This window comes from Monodelphis domestica, chromosome 3 (genome assembly GCF_027887165.1).
Source record: "Monodelphis domestica isolate mMonDom1 chromosome 3, mMonDom1.pri, whole genome shotgun sequence".
Taxonomy (NCBI): domain Eukaryota; kingdom Metazoa; phylum Chordata; class Mammalia; order Didelphimorphia; family Didelphidae; genus Monodelphis; species Monodelphis domestica.
The window spans coordinates 328,384,582-328,409,746 of record NC_077229.1 but is presented as its reverse complement, the minus strand read 5'-3'; the positions used below and the strand labels follow the sequence as shown (position 1 = coordinate 328,409,746).

Sequence of the window (25,165 nt, the reverse complement as noted above, 5' to 3'; positions counted from 1 at the left end):
ATTTTCAGCTGTAATATTTATACCTGGGAAATGGACAAACAGTACAAATTAGGGTTTGATTTATTGATTAGTTGACTATCTGGACTTAAGAAAATAATGGGGAAAATAATGCAGATTAAACATAAAAGTGTGCACATTTTTTCTCTAGAGAGCTGGTTGTTAACTATTTACTTGTACATGTTTGATTAGAACTTTCCAAAAGTGGAATGAGAATTATTGAAAAGTAGTGGGTTTCTGATCATTAGAGGTTTGTTTTTTTTTTTAATTTTTTTTAAGTGAATGACATGCTTGTCAATTATATTTATCAAGTATGCAATTGTGGGGTTTCCTATTCTAGGACCATCTCTAGATGACCATTAAGGTTCCTTCCAACTCTATAATTTGCTTTAAATCCATGTCTTCTAAAATTATTTCTCAGAGTTTTTAAGCATAGATTTCTTCTTTGTAAATGTTGGCACAGCCAAATATCATGGCTTCATCTTCTTAAATGACATTTCTATAGTTAGAGCCTGAGCTGTTCAAGTCCAAATGCAGTGGTTTCAAAGTTGATGGTGGAACTAGATTATAAGTATGTTGAGAAATCCTAATTCCTTTTTTCACACATTTATTACCTTCTTGTCAGCTTCATGTATACATACCAACACGATGATATGGTATTGCTGGTTTTAAGCCAGGCTTTCTGCATATTTGTTTTAACCTCTATTTCTTTTTAGCTATTTTATGAGCTCAATTAAATTCAGTTCCACAAGCATTTATGGCCAGTGCTCTGTGGGGAGTGGCGGTAGAGCTGTCTACTTCCTGCCCAGGAGATGGGCTGTAGTATTCCCTGACCTCCAAAAGAGATGAAGAGAACTTGTGGAAACAGAAGGATCCTTCACTTCAGGGCATTTTGGGTTCACATTCTATAAAAGAGAAAAGGAAGAGAAAGAAAAAAATGGAAAAACAGTTGTCAAGGTGGGCTATTGATGGATGGTTTAGTGAAACTTGTGCCAAATGGAAGATTAAACTCTTGCCAATAACTTGTGGATTACTGTGATGAAGTGATACTTCCACATATAATAAAAAAAAATTCAATACTCTTCAGTTTTACTGTGTCAAGTACTAAATAAATAAGTTTTAGAAATTATTTATTTGAGTTCATTAAAAATCTTTTTTTTTATATGTAGCTATGTTTAGGCAGGGATTTTATTTATAATTTTATTGAGTTTAGTGGTGACAAAAACAGTATTCTTTTGGTAGTAATTACATCTTTAATCAGTCTTTAAATTATATTCTTTCCCTCTTATAAAATTAGCTAGGTGTCTGTAATTATGCTAATGTACATTTCACCTCTTTTGTATTTATAATGATAAAATTTAGGGCTGAATTTAGTGACTTTAAGTAGTAGAAGGCCCTACTTGGAAAATAATTTGAGGGCTCATGAAACAAAAGTTCCCATTGCTTTCTTTCTTTCTTTCTTTCTTTCTTTTTTTTCAATTCTTATGTTCCACCATAGAATCAATTGATTCTAAGGCAGAAGAGCAGTAAGAGTTCGACAAACTGGGTTAAGTGACATGCCCAGGCTCTCACAGCTCTTGTAATGATTATAATTAATCTTGGTGACTATATACTAAATTATAGTTATTTATTAGTAGAAGTGTGAGAGAGAAAGCAAGAACAGTCTAATTAAAATTCTCCAAGTTCCCAGGCTCCAAGTCACTCTTAAAATAAGACCAGCAGTGACTACCCAGGAGAGGAGCGCCTGTTCCATAAGAAAAGCAAGACAGAGAGCCAGAAAGGGAGAAAGAAATATCACTTGGTCAGTCTAACTACAAAAAGTCTCCACTCCATATTGCATTTCTCCAGTTCTCTGGTTTCTAGTTCAAGCAGCAGCAAGAGCCAGGACAGCCAGGAGCTAGCCACCATGGCCAGATAAAATCAAAGACTGTTCAAGGAGAGCAAGGAAAACTCTGCTCCAGCAAATAAGATAAAAAGCAGCAAGCCAGTTCAATTCAGTTGCCCCACCCTAATGACATCATTTCTACTGGGGCTCTCTGATGGGACAATCTGGATCAGGAGCACATCACCTGACAGTACATTTCAGAAGGCTGGGCTCCAGGAGGCCATGTGATCTCCAGATCTCATGACTTAATGGTGTCCTACCTTAATGCTCATGTGCAGGTAAGGGGCTATATTTTTATGATCATTACATACACTGGAAAGCGTATGTGGTCACATTTGAAAACAGGTCTTCTGGGCCTGCTCTCTATCCATTGAGCCACCTAGCTTCCCCCTTTCCATTACCTTATAATTCCTTGTTATCTATAAATAATTAGAAGATTAACCTGACAATTTATTTTCTGTACTGTTTTATAAATAAGAAATATAAATTATTGATTCTCACTAAAATAACATTTATTTGCTGAATTTAAAATTTATTTATTTTGACTGTACCATAATAAGAGGTATTAATATTACTTTATTTTCTTATTTTGTTTATCTTGGAAAGGTCAATATTTATAGTGTTAAAGTAAGAATTCTCTTAAAGACTTAAAGTTGTCTATATTTGTCCATATCTACTGAAATTAATGCAATGCAAATTAATCCTCATTGTTCTCTTTGGCTTAGTGACCAATTTCTTTTTCCTTTAAAAATATATTATTTATTTTTAATATTAATTTAAAATTTTGTTTTTTGAGTTCCAAGTTCTCTCCCTCTCTCTGGCCTTCCCCTATTCTGGGAAGAGAAACAATATATCAATTACACATGTGAAGTAATACAAAATATGTTATCCAGTTTCCCTCTCCCCTCACCCCATACACAAACAAGGAAAATAAAATGAAAAAAAATGTTTCAATCTGCACTCAGAATTCATCAGTTCTCTCTACAGGAGAGTAGACTTTCCATTATGAGTCCTTTGGAATTGTCTTGGATCACTGTATTGTTTTCATAGTTGACCATCAAAGCAATATTTCTATAAAATGTTTTTTCTGGTTCTACCCACTTCACTCTGCATCAGATCACGTCTTCCCAAGTTTTTCTTAAGCAATATGCCTCATCATTTCTTACAGCACAATAATATTCTATCACAATCATATGCCCTAACTTGTTCAACCATTCCTCAGCTGAAGAGCATTCCCTTAATTTTCAACTATTTGCCACCCTAAAAAAAGAATTGTTATATATATTTGCATATGTATAGATCCTTTCTCTTTCTCTTTTATCTCTTTGCAATACAGAGCTAGTAATACTATTGCTAGATCAAATAGTATGTGCAGTTTTATTGTCCTTTGGGCATCTATTCAAACTTCTTTCAGAATACTTGATCATTTCACAACTCCATCAACAGTGCATTAGTGAACCTATTCTTCTATAATCATTATAGCATGCTATTTTCCTTTTCTGCCATGTTAGTCAATCTGATAAATGTGAGGTGGTATCTCACAGTTTCATTTGCATTTTTCTAATTAATACTGATTTAGAACATTTTTTCACATAATTATTAATACCTTTGAATTCTTTTCTCTAAAAACTGCCTATTCCTATCATTCAACATATATCAATTTGGAGAATGACTTTTTAAAAATAAATTTGACTTAATTCTCTATGTGTGGGAGAAATGAGATCTTTATCAGAGAAACTTGCTACAACTCCTCCCACCTCCATTTCCTGCTTTCTTTATAATTTTGGCTGCATTGGTTTGTTTATGCAAAACCTTTTTAATTTTATATGATCAAAATTATTCATTTTTATTTTTATTTCCCAAGATCCTCTCTATCTTGTTTTGTCATAATCTCTTCCTTTACCTATAGATACAAGTAAATTTTTTCCATGCTTTATTTATTTATTTATGATATCATCTTTATATCATAGTCATGTACTGAGTTTGAACTTATCTTGGTATATTGTATGAGATGTTGATCTATGCCTAATTTTTGTCAAAGTCCTTTCCAATTTTTCCAGTAATTTTTGTCAAATAGTGAATTCTTATCCTTTCAAATCTGGCTTTTGGAGTTTATCAAACATTAAATTCAGGTCACTTGCTACTAATATGTCATTTATCTTTCAACTTCTTAAAACAAATAAAAAAGGGAGGAGTATCTGGACCTATGATTTCATTTTTGGGAGACTCCTTGTGAAGAATCTCTCTCTACTAATGCAGATCAGCAACTCTTCTATCTCTTAGTCTTACAAAGTGTCTTAGGGGCACTAAGAATCTACATGACTTGCTCAGGATTAAATCTAATATGGCATGGTAAACAAAGAACTGGACCTGAAGTCTGAAAGACACCAAGTTCAAATCCTGTTTCAAACACTAGCTATGTGACCCAAGCAAGTCACTTAATATGTCTGCCTCAGTTCTTTACTTTTCAAAATGAGGCAATAATACCTTCTAGGGTTATTGTCCCAGTATTTATTAAGTAACTACAGTTTGCCAGTCTCTGTGTTAAGTAGTGAGCAAGGGACTCACAAATATTGTGTGTGACACACACACAGAGGTTACCTACCTCTTTGTGCTTTTTCAGTCTACTTTTTTATTTTCACATTAAAATACACAGGTAGTTCCCTCCTTTCCTCTACTGCTCCCATTAGAGGAAGTATCATTTTACAAATCTATATGAAATGCTATGTCTTGCTTATTTCTATTTATCAGTTCTTTCTCTAGAGGTGGATATATGTAAGTTATTCTTCAAACAATATTTCTGTTGCTGTATATAATGTTCTTTTGCTTCTGCTCATTTACTCTGCATAATTTCATGTAGGGCTTTCCATGTTTTATAAAAATTATCCTGTTCATCATTTCTTATGGCCCAGTAGTATTTTATCACAACCATATGCCACAATTTATTTAGTCATTTCCCAAATGATGGGCATCCATTGAGTTTTTGGTCAAAAGGTATACGAAGCGGTACAACTCTTTGGCCACAATTCATTTTGTCCTGTTATCATTTTAACCAATCTATTTAGGTAATGTTTTGATATGCATTTTTCTAAACAGTAATGATTTATAGCATTTTTTATATAGCTATATAGAGAGCTTTGATTTCTTCAATCAAAAACTGTTCATATCTTTTGACCATTTATTAATTGGGGAATGGCTCATATTCTTATAACAAAGTTCTCAACATATTTCCAGTCTTTACAAAATCTTATGCTGTTCTCTTTCAACCCCAACTCTGCAATCCAGTGACTGTTACCTCTTGATTGTTCCTCACCCTAGATATTCCATCTATTGAATCTTGGCATTTTTGCTTAATGTGTTTTATGCTGGCACTCTTTCCCTACTCATTTCTGACTCTCAGCTTCCTTGGCTATCTGCATGTTTCATCAATGGAAAGAGATTCATTTCAGTGGGTTCAGAATCCTTTGACCATAATTGTTAATAATTTTCATTTTTAATTCTATATAAAGACATTAATGTTTTAAAGCAGATAAACTGATCAATAAAGGACTGATGAATAGACACAAGCTAGACATAGTTTTATATAAATATACATATATATCTTCTTGTCAAATGATCCCTTCTCTAGTGTGGGGAGAGGTGAGAGGGAGGGAGATACCAGGAAATTTTAATGTAAACAAAGAAATTTTAAAATTAAAAAACAAAATAAAAAAAGATTTAGGTGATCATACTTGATTGATGAACCAATTTTCTAGGAATATTAGAGCATGCTCCATTTTCACAGTCTCATATAATTAATGATTTCAAAAGAAGGGTATCAAACAAGGAAGATAGTGAACAATCAGAAAACTGATCAAAAACCTATCATTTACCTCTATTGAGAATCCAATTATACCTTTCTTTATAAAGATCAAAATGGTGCTAGGATTTTTCAGCAAGTTTTATATCTGGAGTTTCAATGTGCATAATTTTCTTGGTGTTGGGAAATAATAGGAGAAAGTTCCCTCTTCTGATGCAGATTAGCAATGGTTCTGCAGTGTATAATCTTGGAGAGTTATCAAGTATACTCTTTTTAATTCACAAACAAGTGTAATTAGTACTTAAGTAAATTAGGTCTACCACATTTTTCTTGTTCACAAACTTTCTTATCCTCTCAAAACCCAATCTGAATCTGATTTCCACAGGTAGAACAAAGCTGTCATTCTCTCAATAGAATGTGCTTGTTTGGGTAATAAATAACCCTACACTTTTAGAAATTTTCTAGAAACATTTCAGATATAGAAGCCAAAGTAATCATATCAGAAGGCCACTTCTGAGAATCTTCCTATAAATGGGAGTTTTATTAGCAATCTTTCTTCTGATGTGGTGACTTTTTAAAAGAAGAATACCTAGCATCTTAGTTAATATGTCTGTATTTTCAACCTGGGATTCCTTTTTTTTTTTAAATGTAAAGATATGCTATGCAATCTCTACTATTCTTGTACATTTACTTAATGGACCTAATCCTACCAATATCTCTTAAAAAATAATTTTAACTTGGAGATGTCCATAATATATTTCTTAAGAATGTGCCAAATCAAAATTGTATTTCCTTTTCATCTTTTAATGTATCCTTCCCACTGTGGTCAAGTGGTTTTGACTGACATTCTAACATTTTCTTTCCTCTGATATATTTTAACAAACCTTTATTCTAGGTGTTTGGGGATTTTTTTAATCCCTTGGAAGGCAATCCTCCTAATATTTTTGTTGGCAACTGACCTGATAGACTTTGTTCTTTTCCCTTAGGAAATATTCCTCTTAACTACTGTAGCCTCTAATACCATTTCTCATTTCCTACATTAATTAGCAATGCACTGTAGATAAAACAGTGAATTTCAGAGTCAGGAAGGCTTGGGTTTAAGTTCCACTTCTAACATACTGGCTGTGTTACCCTGGGCAAATCAGGTATCCTCTCTGAGTCTTAAGCAACCTTCTAAGATGATAAATTACAAATTAATATTGACCAAATTTGGCAGAGGGAGTCTTTTCCTTAAGAATTTCCTATATTAATGAAATCCTAGGGTATGACCAAAAACAAATCAAAATAACACTAATAAAAATAATGGTGATAATAATAATAATAATAATAATATATTCCACTGACTTTTTGGATTATATAAAGTGATGGCATGAACGTTATATAATTTGCTTCATTTTTTATTTTATAGATAAGGAAATTGAGACTCAGAGAAATTAACTGACTGTTGATCAAGTCTTCATGATTAAAAAGTGGTAAGTATGTAAAGCTAGTCCTTTTGACAACTTTTGATGCTCTTTTTCTATGACCTGCTTCAGTTTTCCTTTCCACACTTGGAAGTCTCATATGTACTATATAACTTTGATTTTCCCAGCCAGTCCTGCAGAGTTGTTTCTCCAATTCATGCCCTTTGGATCAATGGATTCTCACTAGCAATTTCCATGCTCCCTGTAAGCTTTGGTATTTTCATTGTTCCTCTCAATTCTCTTCCTCTATCCCTCCCCACTCCAAAAAAAAGCCCCACGTATTTTACTGTAGTTTCACTGTTGAAATTAAGTAATAATGTGATTTTTTTCTGGTGCTTCCTCTAGAGTCAGAATGTAAAATCCAATTGTTTCAATCATCCCATATAGTAATCTACCACCTATACATGCCTTTGTGTAACAATACTTCAAACTAAATATATTCTACTTCTCTTCAGCTTCTAAACATTGAAGCAACCACTCATTTCGTCAAAAAGCTCAATAATGATTATTGTTATTATTTCACTATAATTCGACAAGATTATTGAGTCATTATTGTGTACCAAGCATTATGCTAGGCATTCTGAACAATAAAAATTAATACAACACACTGTCCTTGTACTCAATGTGCTCAGTCAGGACAGAACAATGGTAGTAACATTGGCAGAAATGGATCTAAAAGGAAGATTATCAGTTTTGAGGAGTTGTGGGAGAAATATTACATTTAGTTTTAGAGGTATCAAAGTTGAAGATACAATGGAACAATTTTAAGGTAAAAGTGGTGATTGGTCATTTGGTGCTGTGGGTGAAAAATGAAGGAGAGATCATATGATCATAGATTTGGAGTTGAAAGGTACCTTACAAATTATTTAATATAATCTCTCTTATTTTACAGATGGGAAAACTGAGACTCGGATCATTTTCCCTTGGCCACATTACTACTAAATTGTAGAGGCAGTGTTTGAACCCAAGTCTTCCTGACCTCATTCAGTACTTTAAATACTGTAACATGTTTCTCATTTTACAGAAAAGGTTACTAAGGTCTATAGATGTTTGGTGAATTTCCCAAGGTCATACAGTTAGCAAGGATCTAGGGAGGGATTTTAACTCAAGTCTTTATCATCCTTTGCCCATGGGATATCAACTATGTCATAATACACATGCTCAAACCTAGAATAGTAGATTTTTTTAGTCATCAATATAAACTGATAGATGAAACTATTTAGATGAAAAACTTAGTCAATGCCTCCCACCAACATACTTTTGGGTATAATTTGCTATTTTTTCAATTTTAATTTTTCCACATTATATGTGCTACATATGAAGATGGTCTATATGAGTAGGAAAAGAATTTGTCACATAGGGTAACACAAGGGATATATTTATTTTTATTTTAAAAGCAATATTTCTTAGCGTTCAAAAGGTCCTACACATTGCCATTTAGTTTGTGATTAATTCAAGTCACAAGTGAAGACAAAAAAGTTCTAATGGAGAATAATGAGTCTGAAATTTTCTATTTCAAAGGACACAATTTCTAAACTTTACCTAATGTATTCAACTGGTTTGTGGCATAATCCTGGTACCAATTTTTTTATTACCCAAGTATAAAATGCATAAGATAAACTATCTGTCCACTTAAATTGTATTATATTTTTATATTTCCCTTATATGGATTTTTACATTGTAGTCACATATACTTTTCATCAGTTCCCCTTGCCCCAGCCTCTTATTAAAAGCACTGCTCCAGGAAGGGATGGTGGGGTACAACTGACCCCTTCTACTTTTCAGTCAACATCCATATAGGATCTTTAGCACTGAAAAATAAGCTACTAAGCTTACTGAACTCAATTGAATAAATAGGCTGTTTTGATCAAAGGGGATATAGAAATATTTAAAGACATAAAGACATATGACTTTCTAGGATATTTTTAGCCAGAAAATGCAAATCAATCAAAAACTTATAATTGAGGACATGAAAAAGTAACTGAAAAACACAGATGTACAATATTTCTCTAAATAGGAGAGAATTATATTACCTCTCCTGAGACTAGTTGTTGTTACCTTTGGCTCTAGGTGGGTCTCCTCAAATCCATATTAAAGGAAGAAAAGGAAAGGGGAGCACGGACAAGATTATGAAGAGTTCTTCTACCAGCCACTGTCCAACTTTTGATCTAATCAGGTCTTGTAAAATTGGTGTTTTTTTTTTATTTCTTCCTAAAGTCTTTATAGCCTGTTCATTAGCATTTTGAGCCATACGGGAAAAACAAGTTCTTTGTTAGAATTTAGGCTCATTTTGTGGGTAGAGTCCCTTTATGGGGAAAAGTATTTTTTTGACTCAACACATTCCAAACTTGTTAATATTTACATGATTCATAGAAACAACTTTTAAATGGCTTTTTTGTTGTTGTTGTTCACTTGTTTCATTCTTTTCTGACTGTGATTCCATTTGTGGTTTTCTTGGCAAAGCAACTAGAGCAGTTTGCCATTCCCTTCTCCAGCTCATTTTACAGATGAGGAAACTGAGGCAAATATGATTAAAGAACTTGCCTGGGTCATGTAGCCAATAAATGTCTGAATTTAGATTTGAACTCAGAAGATGAATCTTCCTGACTTTAGGTCTGGCACTCTCCTGCCCTACCTACGTGTTCCTTTAAGAGACATATTGTTTGCCTTTTTCAGTAATGGAAGGGTGAATTAATATGCATCTATACCAAGGAGCTAGAAGGTAATGAGAAGTCAATTCATAATTATGATGCTACAAAAAAAGGGTAGTTTTTGCTTTAGATTGTCAATACTCAGTGCAGTTTCTGATACATAGAAAATGCTTAATAAAAGCTCACTAAATTAATAAATTGATGTGAGCATGTTTTCCTTCCTACAACACCTAACTCAGCTACATCATTGCATTCTATATAATCTTTGCACCTCTCTTTTTCTTAAATCTCCCATTTAGAATTTCCCAGATGCATCAAAGATCTTCCTTCGTTCTTTTAATATTTCTCACACAAGCATTTAGAGCTCTTAGAAAGCCTTAAGAGACTATGTAAATCGGAGTCCAGGTTTCATGCATGCCACTGTGGCTCTTATTCTCTCTATCCCTCACAGTGTCCTTTCCTGGTTCTACATGTTATTGATGAACTTGGTCATACAATTCAATGCAATACAAATGACTGTTGATAAGGCTGCTGTCCCATACTACGCATCTCTCCATTGCCTTGTGTCACCTGTTATCTTAGTTCCTCTGGGGTTATGCTGTTCCCATGACTCACAATGCCATTTAGCATTATATTCTCAGTTAGAGTTGAAAGAGATCTTGTAGCCAATCCAATAAACATGTATTAAGTGCTTACTATGTGCCCAGCACTGGGGATACAATTAAGAAAAAAGAAAGATTGTCCCTATCTCAGAGATTTACAATCTAATGTAGGGGAGCCAATGCACACACACAAAAAAGCCAAGAAAGGGGGAGTGGGGTGGGGACAATAGAAGGTATCTCATTCCATGGAGTTAAAAATCAGGCAGATGAGAAGACACCAAATGGAGTGAGCTGACATTTTCTTGGAAATTATCTAGTCCAACCCCTTAATTTAACAGATGAAGAAACTGTGACCAGAGTGGTTACTTGGCTAAAGTCACACAAAGAGTAAATAACCTAACCAGCATTTGAAAGCAGATGTTCTAACTCTAAATGTAGAGTAATATTTCCTTTGTGCCATGTCCACTCTCTTGGCATGGGGATTGGAGGAAAATAGAAGTGCACTAAATTACTAAACTTTGTGCCCTGGCATAGACTGTAGGTTCTACAATATCCTCAAAAGTCTTATTAGTAGAATTTTGCCTTGTATGTTCTCTGTCTTTCCAGATTTATCCTATAGTATTTTCCTATGTATAGTCTGGGTTCTTAAAAACCCTTCCTCATTTTCTCCACATCCTTTCCTTCTACCTGAAATGTCCTAACTCTAACATGGAGGCAAAGCTCATCACATTTGGGATCAAAGGACTTGAGTTTGTATACTGACATGTGCTCCACTGCTACTTAGATTGCCTTTCAAAAGACATTTACTTTTCCTGAGTCTCATAGGTTCATTTATTCATGAAACCAGATGACTGCATTGGGTGATCTCTATGGCCCATCCAGGAGGCAAGGAGGTGGCTTGGTGGATAGAGCACTGGGGCTTAAGTCAGGAGGCCCTGGGTTCAAATACATCCTCAGACTTTTATTTGCTGTGTGACCCTAAACAAGTCACTTAACCTCTCCCTTAATCTACTGGAAAATAAAATGGAGAACTATTTCAGTAACTTTGCTAAGGAAGACTCAGGGACAGCATGGTCCATGGGGTCATGAGTGCATATGACTGAACAACTGAGCAGCAACAAAATGGTCCCATCTAGTTTCATGCCTACAATCTCTATCAAAGCCTAGTTTTTCAAGAAGCCTATCTTATTGATATTATTTTCCTCTTCAAGAAGTCTTTCATTATTCTTCAAACTGGATATGATACTCACTTTAGAATCTCCCTGGCCTATTTATATCTTTCAAATGGTACTTCTCATTTTTTGTATTATAGTTTCTGTTTTAGCTTGTCTGCCTGGTAATTTTTACATTGTATTCACTGAATGTTTCTTGTATTAATCTACCCCCCCCAATTTAATTACTCTTTTCAAGACATTTATTCTTAGGACCAAAAGCAACCTGCCCCTGAGATATGGAGAAGTACTTTCCAGAGTCACACAATGAATTAATATCAGGACTAGAAAGTTGTTATATTTTTCACTGATCTCTGCTTCCTCAAAGCCAAATTGGAAAGGAGTAGGCTGAATACTGACTTCCAAGTCCATTTGACTGATTTATAATAAAGCTTGGGTATTTGACCAACAAAGTGAAAGGAGAAACAGAAGAAGATAATGAATAGAAAGTGGGTCTTGGAGTGACAAAAAACTGGATTGGACCCCCACTTCTAACATATTCTGTCTGTATGATTTTGGGGCAAGTACCGCCTCTCAATGCCAAAGGCAACTCTCTAAGATTATATTTCAGAACAGTTGCATATTTGTTTTGTTAGATTTTCTACACAATGAATTCTCTTCACTAATGAAATCAGAAATTCAGAGGCACCCCTATTGAAAAATCAAAACCAAAACCAAAACCAAGAAACAAACATAAATTCCACCTGGCCTTACCAAACTAGAAATGTTTCAGGTAAGTGTTGAATGATGGAGCTCTAAGTCTTTGTTGGAAGACCAATTGAAGTAAATTGAAAAGCCTCATCATCAGAAAGTTAGCCACCATATTCCTGCTTTTTTCTTGCCATAGAAACTTACAAACATCACCTACTAAGACGTGGAAAGTCAGCAATCTATATCACTAAAGTGATCCTCAGCACAAACTAAATTATGAATCCTTGAAATATTGAAGATTAGGATGAAAGATGCAATCCCTGGTCATTGAAAAATTATCACTATAAAAATGCATCAATTTTTACTGAAAGAAAATTATAAGACAAAGGAAGAGATTATCAATAAATGGAATAGAGTATGGATATGTTAATTTTTTAAAGTTAAAAAATACAGCTGTGCTGACTATAGATAAGGGCATATATTAAATGATCTGCTTGAATTTCTGAAATCCCTCTACTTCTTTCATTCAAAATGGAGACTGTACCTTAAACATAACTCCTCATAAGATCAAGTCAAATTGTCTCTTAGATTAACTAAGAAATCTATAGAATTTGAAGCTTTAGTTGGGCTTCACCTCACTAAAGTTTACTATCTCCAAAACATATACAAACTAGGAAGAACTATTTCAAAAGGGACAGTTAAAATAATTAATTTGGGCATTTATGTGGCTAAAAGTTTCGTGTAAGGCATAATTTATTCAAATGTTCTAAAAGCATTAGGTAAGTAATCTGAGATGGTTCAAATAAGAAAACAAAGCAAAAATGTATCATCAATATAATTACTACCGAAGGATGAAGTATTTTCTTTCAGAACAGAAAATATAATAACACACACTTCCTTGCATTTTTGTTAACTTTGATTGCTTCATGTTAGGGCAAATTGAAGGTGCTGCTTTAAAAATCACTGTCTAACAACTAAGCACAAGTTGATTTTTAAAATAATCTGCAATATGCATATATAGTTTATGGATTTTTCACAGAGCTTTGTTAAAATATTATGAGAAATAGTTTTAAGGACAATGTTTGTCCTTGTACTAATGACCACAAAGGCAGGTATTAAGACATAATACATAAAACAACATATGGCAATAATAAGGCTATAAAACAAAATATACAGCCTTCCTACTCAATTAAAAATGGTATCAGGCACTCTAAAAATATGATTGCCTTTTTTCCCCTCTCTCTGTGATTAAGTGAGAAAACCAGAAAAAGGAAAACACACGACCGTGTAAATGACCACTCCTTCTGAATGATGTCCATTTAATATGGTCAGTAGAATGGTGATTTAATAGGGCTCTTGCCCAGTATAGCAAATAATAAATATAGAAGCTTTAATATTGAGATCAATTGGATTCGACGGGGATTTCCTAAGCTTGTATTGACATAGCTTCCCTCAACCTTTTAGGGACATTTTAATGATGTGATAAGTTCAGATGATATCTAGTAAATCAATTCCATACTCTTGGTTTGGTCGTACTTCTTTCCATGCCTTAATGGAGACACATTGTTTTTTTTTTTTAAACTAAACAACAAAAGGATATTTTCAGTGTATTATTAGCACTAAATTACATCTCTGTGCAAGTGAGCTCATCATGTCATGCCATTTTGTACAGAAAGAACAGGAGCAGAACACTTGCCTGTAGCAGTCACATTTCGACTCTCCTTCCCTAGCCTGTGGTTCATGGACAGTCTCCATGACATGCAGCTGAGCAGTTTTGTTGCCCCTAAGTTGATGGGTCTGTATTTCTAGCAGTCCCATCTTTTGTTGGCAGCCAAACCAGCACTCTTCATAGGCAAGGCTGAGGGAGAACACCATTATTCTGTGGTACTCTTCAGATCATGTTACCCAGGTAATCTTCTTGTCTTTCTTCTCCTGAACTGTTGGGCTGCTTCCAGGAAAAGTAAGAGGTGCTGAATTACTATTTTTGTTATTGTACAGAACTGTAACCCAACCCCTCATCCTCCTTCATTATCTCTTCAAACCTCCATGGTTAATTGACAGAGAGGCTTTATATCTAGATTTGTTCCCATTAGAAGTCCTTGTGCCCTTGAATAAACAGGTAAGGTAATCACTTTAATTACTGCTGTAATTAGCTGTATCTGAAGCACCTGTGTGCTTTGGCATGAAAGAAGAAAGGCCCAGAAATGAACTTTCTTTCTGTAACATCGATAGGAATTTTCTGCTTAATGTCTTTTCCCTGAACAATCAAAAGCATCAGAAGTAGGATGGAGAGCCGGTCAAGTTTAAGGGGGAAGGCAACCTCCATCAACTTTTCTTTTTAAAAGCTCTCCTTTATAGCCATGGCAAAGTTGTGAGAGATCTTTAAGGAAAAGGCCATAAAATACACAGGATAGCTTTGAAATGGCCATAGACTCTTTGTACTGGCAGCCATTAAAGAAACCAAAGAAAAAGAAATGAATTGTCAATATAGTAAAACAGCAGGTTGCTTTATTATGTATAATGTGTCATGCCCTGGTTTACTTTCTGTTAGTAGAGCATATTCTGTTAAATGTTTGCCACAAAACTCCGCTTAGTGCTTTCCAGCCCCAAGCATTTAACTCTACTTTTGCCTGATCAACACAGGAAACATCAATTATTTTGACTTTGTAGAAAGCAGGCCCCTCAAGTTGCCTACAAAGGGACTCCGAAAATGTAAAGACAGTTGAACCTTCCTTTAGGATTGTGATTATATTTTTTAGACTAACTTTCAAATATTAGTTGTGAGAGATAAATGTGTAAACCCTACATAATCTTATAGTCCTATTCTCTGACTAGATTTTCACATAGAAAAAAATGCATTGAAAACTGAAGCACAAATTGACGAAAGCAAAGAAATGGAAGGTTTAGAATGAAACCTTTTCCTTCCTTCTTCCTCACAAGGAAGGTTGTTATTTGGAAATAACAACCCTTCGTGCAGGATTCAGCTGGAATGCATGATATTATTCATTATTTCTGAATTTATGTGATGTAGATTTGAGTTAACCTCAAATTTTTTTTTCATATTATTGCGGGTAGTCTATTTTAATAGTATGGGACAGGTATGAACCCTTAAATCTGTGGAGACCTTTGTTCATTCATAGCAACAAAAAGAGAGAAATTGTGTTCTAGAAATGGCTGAATGAGATATTTCTCATTGTGGCTTATGTTGTCCAATTGTCCCTTTTTTTAAACACCAAAATGAGCATCAATGTGGCAAATAAATGCAGTAATTTTTCTTAAGCATACCTAAGAGGGACAATGTTATTTATGTAATCAAATAAATTAGACTTTAAAAAAAAAACTATTTAAAGTCAGCACTTCAAAAATAACAATTGTAACAGAACTTTGAAATTTTAGAACCATTATTTTACTTACTCAATAAATCATTTGAAAGACAGACATTTATTAAATATCACTCAGGTACAGTGCTAGGTCCAAAGGAATCAAAGACAAAATAAAATAGCCCTTTCCCTCAAGAAGCTTAAATTCTCCTCTCTAGAAAGAGTTCTTAATTTTCTTTCTGAAACTAGATACTAAATAGCAGTCACAATTACAATTAGCATCTGGCTCCTTAATCAATATACTTGATGCTTCTCTTTTGTACTTATGTATTATCTGTATTTCTATTATTGGTTTATTTTACATTCCTCTTTAGATTACAAACTCCATGATAACAAGGTCCTGTCTTACTTAAACTTTGTATCTGACTCTCCACTTCTATCATGATAGTTAATCAATGTTGGTTGAAATTAGTTAAAGGAAAATCAAGGGTCATCTTAGCTTTTATTTGTGCTTTCGATTTTACCAGATGTTGTGTTCACAACTCTGTGAAATATATTACGGTATGAGTTTGATTTCACTAATTTTATAGATGAGAACACTTTATAGGTGAGTTCCTGGCCTCTCGTCACTTGATTAGGAAATGTCAAAGCCTACTGTGTGGCTGAGCTAGAAAAAGAATCCAAGCCCTCTTAGATTCTTTCCTCTCTTTCAGTGACATTTGCTGTGTCTTTAAGGCCATCCACTAAAAAGACTGCAATTCTGTCTTCAGTACCTGAAATCACTTGACCATGGAAACATTTTTTAAAACTGCAAAGGCAGAGAAGAGAAATTAAAAACAACATTATTCCGATTCATTTTTCACAGTAACATTTCAAGTTGGCCTTTATATTGCAAACTTGAATTCTGGTACTGTCTGGATGAACTTAAATCCTATACAGATTTACTAAACTTTGACACACCACAAACACCAATTTCATTCCTCTTTCATAATATGACTCTTACAGTTAAGAGGATATTGAGAGTCCCCTTACAACTGACCCAGTTTTCAAAAGCTAGTCTTTTTCCTATGATGTCATCAAGAGTTCTTAAACCCTGAAAGGTGGTATAGGGCCTTTAATAGCCACTGTGTCTGCGTCCAAGGATTTAAAGTCGACAACAGCTTTATCCTATAGAGTTATCTCCATGAGGTACGCTTATTTCTCTTTAAGATTTTTTTAAAGTGTGTAAATGAAGAGGTCAAGGAGGGAACCAAGGGTTGATCTGTTTTTCAGAACCATTTCCTATTTATGAACTCATTCATCCTGTGTGAAAATCTGCAACGGGTCAGTATTGCTTCCTGAAAATAGAGATATTATTCTCAATTTAACAGGCATGCTCTAGTGACTGTAATAGTAGAGAAATATTTGTTTCCAAGTAAGGTTTTCATTATTTAAATCATGGCAGAGCAACAGAAGTGCTAAATTTGGAGTTAAAATACATGGATTCAAATCCTAGGTGGCACAGTAGATAGAGGCACGCACTTAAAGTCAAGAAAACTTGAGTTTAAATACAGCTCCACACATTTACTAGCTATGTAGACCTGGGCATTAACCTCTCTCTAGGCCTCAGTTTCTTCATTGTGGAATGAGAATAATAATAGAATCTACCCCCAGGGTTGTTTTATGAAGATAAGATGAAATAATATCTGTAAAACTCTTGGCAAACCTTAAAGTGCTACATAAGTGCTTTTATAATAAATGCTATAATATATTATTAAAAATACTATTATTGCTATTCTGATTTTGCAACTTAGTACCTATGATAATTTCAGGAAGTCATTTATATACCTTTCTGAGGGTTTTGTGTAAGTTGCCTTCTAGGATGACTTCCAATTCTAAGTCTACAATTTTGTGCTCTATGAACAGGGGAGTATCCCTACATTCCTTCAATGATATTCAGACCTAGTCTGTAAAAGTGATTTTTTAAAACTTTGCATGGCATAGGTGGCAAAATGGGTATAGCACCCAACCTGGAGTCACTAAGAACTGGATTCAAATGAGGCCTTAGAAATTTGCTAACTGTGTGTCCTGGGTAAGAATCTTAACTTTGTCTGTCTCAGTATCCACAACTGTAAAAAGAGCTGGAGAAATAAATGATAAACCACACTGTTATCTTTGCCAAAAAAGCCCCAAAAAGAGTCATGAAGACTTGGGCACAACTGAAAATGACTGAACAATAGCATCCCGTAGGGGAAAGAGCACCAGAGGAGGAGTCAGGAGACCTGGATCCACAGCTTAGTTAGTGGCTGGGTGGCCCTGGCCAAGGCATTTCTACCTCCAAGCCATGGTTTTCTCATCTGTGTAGAGAGGATGATACTAATTTTGCCTACTTCACAGGATTGTTGTTAGCATTTAATTAGGGAACACACTAGAATACTTACTTGTTAAAAGAATAAGAAAGAGAAGGAAATAAAGCTGTAGGAAGTACCTGTTATATGCCAGGAACTAAGTGCTTTATCACAATCCTACTTGATCATCACAACTAATCTGGAAATTAAGTTCTTATGCTCATTTTACAATTAAGGAAACTGAGGTAAATAGCAGTAAGTCACTTAGGTATTAAGTGTTGAGGGTATATTTGAAATCAGATTTTCCTGACTCTAGGATCAATGCTTTATTCACTGTCACCTAGAAAATTAACCGGAGCTATCAAATTAGAATGCTATGATTACAAAAATGATATGAAATCACAGAATTATCTATATGAGAAGTATCAAACATAGGGCCCCATGTGGCCAACAGCACTCAGGAATACACGTCAAACTAGATTAAAATGTAATTGGAAAATATTTATCAAAGTTTAAAAAAAATACAACAAAACATAAATAATATTACATTTTAAAACTCTGTCAACATGTGGCTCACAGGTACCCTTATGTATAGATTAGCAGTTCCTGTTTCTATTTGAGTTTGGTACCAGTCAAGAAACATTTATTAAGTGCCTGTTAAGCATCATATAACTGTGTTAATGGACTATAAAAAGAGACAAAGGGCAGTCTCTGCCCTCAAAAAGCTCACATTCTAATAAAGGAGAACACAAGCAAAGAAGTATGTACAAACAAGCTATAGATAGGATAATGGGGAAATATTTAGGGGAGAGGAAGTACTGGAATTAAGAAGAATTGGCAAAGGCTTCTTGGAGAAGATGTGATAGATTTATTTATAATATTATTTAAAAAGATAAACAGAAAATTATTTATCTATACATAAATTTGTGGGCATTTCTTCACATTACAAACATTACCTATGAAAGTACATTCAGGAAAAGACAAAGTTCGAAGATGCTTTAAAAATGGGTATATTAGGAGGCAACTGGGTAGCTCAATGTATTGAGAGCCAGACCTAGAGATGGGAGGTCCTAGGTTTAAATCTGGCCTCAGACACTTCCCAGCTGTGTGACCCTGTGCAAGTCACTTGACCCCCATTGCCTAGCCCTTAGCACTCTACTGCCTTGGAGCCAACACACAGTACTGACTCCTAGATGGAAGGTAAGGGTTTAAAATAAATAAATAAATAAACAAACAAACAAACAAACAAATAAATAAATAAATGAATGAATGAATAAATAAATAAATAAATAAATAGATAGATAAATAAATAAATAAATGAATGAATGAATGAATAAATAAATAAATAAACAAGCAAACAAAACAAACAAATAAATAGATAGATAGATAGATAAGTAAATAAATGAATAAATAAATAAATTAACAAACAAACAAATAAATAAATGAAATAAAATAAAAATGGGTATATTTTGGTTTTATATCAAATTCATTTTTTAATCTATCCCTCTCCTGTCTCCATCCTCGTGAGCTATTCCTTGTATCAGTAATAAAAAAGGAAAGTGAAACAGTTCAGCAAAATTAACCAACACATCAGCTGAATCTGACAATATAGGTAATGTTTTATCCACATAGCTTCCACCTTTCTAAAGAAGGGATGGAGGTACATTTCAATCTTTCTTTGAACTCAGACTTAGTAATTATCAGTGCAGTGTTCAGTTTTGTTGCTTTCTGCTTACTTTAGACAGGTAGATTCTTTCCTAATATTTGATAAGGAAATCAATCACAGAGCCTATCTGGTAAGAAATTTGGATTTCATAAGTAAAATAAACTTAGCTGAAACTGCCCACTTTTTCATTTGAATCCCCATTTCACCCTCATTTCTCTGTAAGTTCCCTAGTGTTTCCAATTTATCATGGCCATCTCTTACTGCACAGTAACTCTACCCAGCCGTGGCATCCCAGCATGGCTCCAGCATTTATAGAGGAGAAGGATTCCTCCTTGACTTTTTTTTTAAAACATTGGCAAGCGGAATAAAGGCTAATTGCGACAAACCGCCTCATATTAGTAAAACTTGAAGTCTCCTGACCAGTCAGACAAATCCATTAGGATTTTATTGGGTCCTAAAAAGAGTTATGTGATTCCCTAGGATCCAATCCTTGTCAATCAGGCATGGTAAATTGGATTCTTGAATAGGGAAATCCCTTAGGGAGAGTAGATGTTATCTAGATCAGATGCAGTGATTTCTCGACTCTGTGCTCACTAGGTTCTGTTCTCTCTTTAGTGAACCAATAAAACCATAATAAGTATTGATTAACCCATTACTGAGCATTATCCACTGGCTTCTGCCTGACTGTATTTAAACACTGCATCGTGCATTTCGCAGTGCCACCATACAAATGTGTGCCTAACATTGGCAATCTTGCCCAGTTGATGCCAGATTTTTTTTATTTGTCAATAATGTCCAGATATGAGATATTTTGAATTTCTAAGACCTAAGTACCTTTTTGTTTAAAAGGAAAATAAAATAATTACTCAAAGTATTCTAGAAATGTATTCAAGCTCAGAGTATTTGGAAAATTTTCAGAAGCCTGAAGGTGATTTTTCCATAAGGAGAAAGAAAAAGACTCTAAAATTGCATCCTATAGGGCCTCAATAGGGAAAATGAGTCATTCAAGAATCGACAATTTATGCATCCTTGATCAACCTTTTCAAAGTTTAACAATTTAAAATAGTGATGAAGTCAGTTGTTTGTGCAGAGCTGATTTCATTAAGTCCTGAAAAATGTTCTAACAGTTCAATGCCTGTCTTTCTGATGGCAGGAAGTTTTGTAAGGTGTTGAGGATTCCCCTTTAAATGTACTATTCCTGTATAAAGCTTTCATTTCTGTTGAGGCTGATCTGCAGTACTTTCAGAACTTCCTCCTAATCATTAGCTTGTTGGTGGCTCTCTGAATTTCTTTCTGAGGGCTACTCAATACTTGGAAACACAGAGATCACCTAGATAAATTAAGCTTGATTACAGGGGCTAAGGTCACTAGCTGAATGGGCACAGGTCGAACAGAGGCATCAGACCAGGCTATATTTTCAAAATGCACATGAATTATTGTGCTTTTAGAAACTATTTTATTTCATCTCTATGCAGATAAATGTAATACTTTTGGGGGAAAAAGAATATGTGCTTTGAAAAATTGGTGTGTATTTATGTCATTGTGGAGGTATAGTTTTCAAGGCTAGATAGTATTTTGTGTTCATTACAGAATAGTCATTTGATCAAGTGATTTTCAATACATTGTCAAAATAAATTACATTCACTTCATTAGATGTACAGGAAGTATAGCTAAAGCAGGGACAAGTATTAATTTAGGACTCTGCAGAAACTGACACTCCATCTTATGACCCTGAGGCTGTATTATTCAAGATACCCAGTGATGGAAGGAAGTCTGTCTCCATAGCAATTACCTAAATCTTTTATCAGTCATTTCTGGAAGGAAAATTAGAGCAATTGTGTCAGGATGGTCATATGGGCAGAAATTGCACACTCATTCAAACCACTTATGTCTCTGACTTTGTCCTCGCTTGATGGCTGCTTTTGTTTACTACTATGTTTTTGAAAGCTTGATTGGACATGAGCAGATGTGCTACGCTGTAACTACAAAAGGTTGGCCTTTGTTTCTTCTCATTTCATTTAATTTCATTTCTTTTCTTCTCTCTCTCTCTTTCTCTCTTTCTCTCTCTCTTTCTCTTTCTCTCTCTCTCTCTTCCTCTTCCCTCTCTCTCTGTCTTTCTGCCTCTCTGTCTCTCTCTCTCTCTGTCTCTCTGTCTCTCTCTCTGTCTCTCTCTGTCTCTCTCTCTCTCCTTCTCTCTCTCAAACCAGAACCACCACAAAATTAAACTGTTTCTGTTTATAAAGCAAATGATTCTTTTAAAGCTAAGTCTGGGAGAGAAACCATCTTAAGTAGTTAAAATTAGAAGTAGCAGCATCCTTTTCTCTTGTCACAGACTTAAATGATTAATAAACTTGATTATATTTAATAGTCTGGCTTAAATTGCTTGGTCCTTTCGGTAAAATGTAGTGAGGAACAGCATCCCAGCACCTCCCCCAGTCCCCCAATAATATTACACTTGTACATATTTATTGATTAGATAATTACTGTCACACTAAGAAATTTGTCCATGTGGGTGAACATCATCTAGGGGAGATTTTATCAGCCTTCAAGTTCCAGGATTACTAAACCAAATTAGGAGCCAAGAAAAAGTTTGAGCTGCACTGTGGGAAATGCTGGGGGGGAAAATCCCTCTGCACATTTAGATTTTTACACAGTTGGATTTTGAAATAAGAATAAAAAGCTTAACTGTTGATCAATAATAGTTGCAGTCTTCACTGAGTGGTATGAACAACACAACCTAAGCTCTCCCTTCAAGTTCCTTGTTCAGGAAAATTTACAATTAATGGCTTTCTTACAACAGCAAAGATATCCCCTTCTTCGTGGCTCAGCTAGGGACCTGCCAGACTAATATATTCCCAGTTTGCTGGCCATGGTCCTTTACTCTATCTGTCTTAGCATATTGATTTCTGAGCTGTCTTATTGGTTCCTAACATAATTATACCAGGAGTGGGTCTCTTAGTACAGCTAATACATTTACACCATGGCATCTAGGGAAGCTTATTATAGCGGCATCCGGTAGTGCCGCTACAGTTAAGGGTCAGTTTCCATTTCCATTAAAAACCCCATTTTTCAGGAGTCTATACCTTAGCTGTTTTAATTTATATCAGAGAAGGGGAAAAAAAAAACCAACTTCAAGTTGCGTTGGCCCAGATCCAAATGTTCTCTGTCTCTAGAAGACAACACAAATAATGTTTCTTTATTATGTGATATTTAGGAAAGACCAAGTGGTAGCAGTTTTCATTATTATAGTATCTTTGACACACCAACTCAGTTGATAGGCAGCTCAGTAGTGGCATCAATAGAGGTACTTTCTATTCCCTCAAACATTTTATAAACATCATTTATTATTATGTCTTCACAGAACTGTGAAAGGTGCCAAGATTACTGGACCCAAAAGATTAGGTCCAGTATATTTTGCCAGTAGAAAAGAAAAAAAAAATAGACCTGATGGGAGTGTTAGTTCCTGATAAAGAGACATTACCTCTAATACTATTTATTTTCCATGCTAATCTTTCTTAACATTTTTTTTTTTGCAAAAAACTCTATGACAGACAACAAAATTGCCAATTGTAATAGTATTTTCTGTGTGGACAGGGTGAGAGAAGTTTGTTCTTTTTAGCATCTCTGGAAAAATGGTGGAAAAGGCTTGGTGAATTGGTGTAAATAAATTATTTCAGATTATTTGGTGATCTGAATTATCTACCTCACCCTTACCCCCAAGTCACATGAAAAATAGAGAGTTAGCTGATCTGGATATAAATTTCCAACTCAATGTAGAGAGATGAAAATGAGTTTTCAAGTAGTAACAATCTATGAATGGACTATTTCACTTATATGCTAATTCAGGGAATTGGAGCTGGAGGTGACTTAAAGAGGTTATCTATTCCCTGCCTGTCCCCATCCCCATTACCATTTATCCAGAAGATGAGATTCTATAACTTCTCTATATTTTTTTCTAAATCCTAACCCAAACCCTTCATGTTGCATGCCAATGCCATCATCTCCCTCATTTTCCAAATTGCCTTAGAAATAACTGAGAATGGAGTTATTTTGATATCAATGTAGTACAGCCTTCAAATTAGCTGTGGAAATATCAGCTTTGCACAAAATTCTTACACACCTTCATGCTACATTTATTACACATGTGCATGTACTAAACCTATCTGTGCGGATATATATATATATATATATATATATATAGTAAACATTTGCATATTTGATCAATTCAAAAAATGGGTTTTTTTTTTTTTATTGCTTGGGTAACTAATTATTCAACTACCTGGATAATTTCAGATAGTTAAGCATATATAGTCTTTTAAGCAACGTGATTCTTTTAGTTAAACTTTTTGGGTGGAACACTTCCTAAAAGAATCACGTTAGAGGATATTAATTGAACATATTTGTACTTTTCCAGATGGCTATATTCTCCCCAGAACCTTAAAATTTAAGAACACTCAGAATGTTAAAGTTTGTAAGAATCCTAGAGCTTATCTTGCCCATCCTTCTCAACTTGCACGTAGGGAGACTAAGTCCCAGCACAATTAAATGATTTGCTTAAGATTGCATACCTAGTAAATGCCAAAGCTGGAATTTGAAACCAGTGCTTCTGGCTCCAAGTCGTGTTCTTTCCACTATTCAATATTGACTTGGAGTCATTTCTGTGAGGACTAATTATTGCATTGTCCTAAGTAGTGACCTACTAAGATTTGTGAAACTGATCCTACACTAAGTGGTCCCATGTCACTTTGCTTTTTTACATTCTTTTGGCTAATTGTTGTCATCATTGTTGTCTTTCTGGCAGTTCTTCCACTTCCTATGTTATCTACTTTTAAATTGATATTTTTGCCTGTATTAGTATAGTTCTCTGTAGCCAGTCCTCTTCCTCTTCCTAATTTGCTATCGTGACTATACTGTAAATTTGGAAACTAGGTAATCTTGTTGGCTAGAACTATGTGCAAAAGAAGAGTAAATAGCTCTCTTTTGGTTCCTCAAGGACCTTTCTATCAGTAAAGTGCATGAGCTTTGTGGCATCCCCTTAGCTCCTTAGACACCATTTTTAATGTTTTTTTTCCTGATTTTTATCTGTATTCCAGATACAGTGCCTGTAGCCCTCAGGTTTGAACCTGAAGTGTTGCTTTTTTGTAAATGCTATGAACATACATATACACCATATATATACAATGAACCTTCAAATAAACAATAGGAGAATCTGAAATTTTTTAGTTGAAAACCATTTGCCAATTGCAGTCCCTTTAAGTCCTAGCAGATGATTCTTGCTATTGAGCAAGTGATTTGGTTAAGCTAACACAACTAGTAAGTGCCAGGGGATATCAGGTTTTATGACCCAAAGCTCAGCTCTCTAACTAACTAACCCCTGTGCCATGACATCTCTTTATGCACAACACACATGCCAATAGTCCAAATGGAAAGGGTCAATTTCTACAGACCATCATAACATATTTAAAACTACAATATTCTAGTAGTTTCTTCTTGCTCCAAAGAGATGATATGGATTATTATTAATATTTTTCAGAGCTCCCATCTATAAAACCTAGAAATAAAAAGCTTATTGAGACATGATTGTCCAAAAATG

General features: G+C 34.6%; 1 long non-coding RNA gene across 1 annotated transcript in view; it reads right to left on the bottom strand.

Moving 5' to 3' along the window:
* Positions 1-248: 248 nt before the first annotated feature.
* Positions 249-25,165, bottom strand: part of LOC130458425 (uncharacterized) — a 51,254-nt gene continuing 26,337 nt past the window's right edge. The window contains exon 2 of the long non-coding RNA XR_008917752.1: positions 249-902. This is a non-coding gene — a long non-coding RNA (uncharacterized LOC130458425). The remainder of the gene's footprint in view (positions 903-25,165) is intronic.